Here is a 2580-nt window from a genome sequence, read left to right on the forward strand (position 1 = left end):
AAAAAAAAAAAAATCAAATCAGCATAACTTACAAGAGGCATCAATCAACCAGCCAAGAAATAGCAATCGGCAAGATTGTGTGATTTTAATTGCATCCAATAAATGAAGGGAAAGAAAATGTTACCACATCCCGTGTCTAAGTTCTCCCATCTAAGGTTTGATTTATGACATCAAAGACTGCACCATGCCAAAGAAGGCAGTCCAGCACGACGTCTTAAAGAATTTATCTAAGCTACCCAAGCTAAGCTAACTGCAATACAATGGCACATGCCATTGAATACTTCCGTACAAGTTATATAAAAATAAACTGTTTTATCTGGTAGAAACACCAAAATTTGGACAAACAATCTAACAGATTCCTAACAAACACAACCATAAAGAGCATGGAAAGATCAAAAGAACAGTAAAAGTACATCAAACCAGCAAGTAGAAAGAATCAGCAACCAAAGCATGCTAAGCAGCAGAAGATCATGAACACAGCCAACCAGTAGAACAATACAGGCAAAAAACACTGGAAAAAAATGCAGGAACATCTCAGAACTGCAGCAAAGAAGAAGCATCACATCCCCAGGACAGAAAAACAGAAGAGAGCAAACCAGAAACCATCAGACGACAAACCAAAATGGAAAGCCAGAAAAATGCTGCAGATAGAAGAAACAGAACCACTTGTTTGGTTATCAACACGTCACTTTGGCATTACCATCAAAACATGAAGATTAACACATGACGAGTGATGAACACCGAGAATCCGATATGTGATGAACACCAAGATAAACACCATCTTCTCTCTTTATTTCCTTCCATTTCCCCTTCCCGCTTAATATTAATTTATTCTTTTATAAAATAAAAACCTCCATATCATAGTAAGCAACATTTTCTAAATTTTATAAATAAAAAGAAGAACTTCACTAGAAAGATGCAATTTGGCATTCTATAAAACAACAAACAGTCAAAAGTCCAAGTCATGCATGCCATGTTGATTAAGCAAGTGAAGAAATCTGTTTTTGTGAAGAAGTAAATGGTTGAAGTTTGATCTAGAAGGTCTGTTGAACATCAAGAATAAGGGATCAAGAAACTTGAGCTATAGCAATGTGCTGCACCTAGCCAGGTACAAATCCCTCGCTTTAGTGGAATTCAAAAAGCTACAAGGTACTTCTAGATGCCAATGCTCCCTTAAGTTACTCATCCCACAAAAATTCAATTTCAACGCATCAATTTGCATAAAGTTTTACAAAAACAAATACTTCTAAGAATATACACTCAAAGCAGCTCCTGAAAAGGATAGATATCCTATAATTAACTTCTCTTTAAAATTACCTTCACGCTCCTAAATGTTAGATATCTTGGTCACATACTAAGAAAAAATTTCAGCCTTGAAATGTAAAGTTTATACTAAGAACATCATTAATATTGCCTTTCAACAAGACAAAAGCAGGTTAGAAGCTGCTTCTGCTCATGCTTTTGTGTTTTATCTTTAATTATTCTTTTTTTATAAAGATTTATCCAAACACCACCATTATTTCACAACAACAATTCTACAATAATAACAACAATGATCTTTTAGAATTAAAATCAAGGTTTACCAGTGCTGAAAGGTTGCTTCGCTGCGGGAAATGAACGACGACGGCAACAAGTTACTGGCAGGGAGGTGGCAAAGTGAGAATCTGACAGATGAGAGCACCAGAGAGATCCGGTGGGGCGAGTGGTGACGGCGCGGTGAGAGACGCGGTGATCGACGTTGATTCGTGGTGGTGACTTGTAAGATTGGCTGGCTGAAGAGGAAAAAATGGAACAGAGGGAAGAAGGGGAAAAAGGGAAGAGATGGGAGCTTTTGGAGAAAGAAGGGGCTGCGGTTCAAGCGTATGACATAGCAATTGGGGATTAGGGATTTTTAGCGTTCTCGGAGTTTTTGGAAGAAGAATGTGCTCTTGATTAATAGAGGTCCTTGTGAAGAATTTATAGCTTGTTTGGGTGATTTTTTTTCGAGTTATTTTTTTTAAAAGATTTTATAGAGAAATAAAAGTAATTTTATGTTTGGATATTTCATGTAAAAAAGTTTTTTTATTTATCAATTATGTTTGGGTATAATAATATAAAAATACTTTTTTGTTTATTTATTACATGAAAAAACATCTTTTTTTTAAAGAAAAAAGATCTTTTAAAAAAAGATGTAAATTACAGCTTCTCAAAAAATTTGTTTTTTATTTTACTAGTACTTTTACTTTTACTACTAAAAATTTGTCAAATACATTAAAAAATAAAAAAAAAATTTATTAAAAAAAATCTTTTTTTAACAAAATAATAGCGCCCAAACATACCTTTAAATTTCTTACATAATCTTATGCTATCAAAGTGATCATATTTCATAAGATTTTAGTTAGTTTTTATTTGTTCAACATGTATTACTAATTTGATTGAAAGTAACAAAGAAATCAATTTCTTCGGGAGATTTGGAGAACTTTTAAAAAATAAAAATTAATTAGAATTAAAATATTCAATTTAAAATTTTTTAAAGTATCAATTTAAATATTTATTTAAAAGAAAATTTGTTATTAATTATTATATTTCATTATTTCCTGT

General features: G+C 32.5%; 1 protein-coding gene across 1 annotated transcript in view; it reads right to left on the reverse strand.

The window, feature by feature from the left end:
• The window catches only part of LOC107634990 (CAX-interacting protein 4), a 5192-nt gene extending 3238 nt beyond the window's left edge, over positions 1-1954 (reverse strand). The window contains exon 1 of the mRNA XM_016338339.2: positions 1584-1954. The gene's annotated coding sequence lies outside the window, so the exon portion shown is untranslated. The remainder of the gene's footprint in view (positions 1-1583) is intronic.

Source organism: Arachis ipaensis, chromosome B04 (assembly GCF_000816755.2).
Source record: "Arachis ipaensis cultivar K30076 chromosome B04, Araip1.1, whole genome shotgun sequence".
NCBI classification, from domain to species: domain Eukaryota; kingdom Viridiplantae; phylum Streptophyta; class Magnoliopsida; order Fabales; family Fabaceae; genus Arachis; species Arachis ipaensis.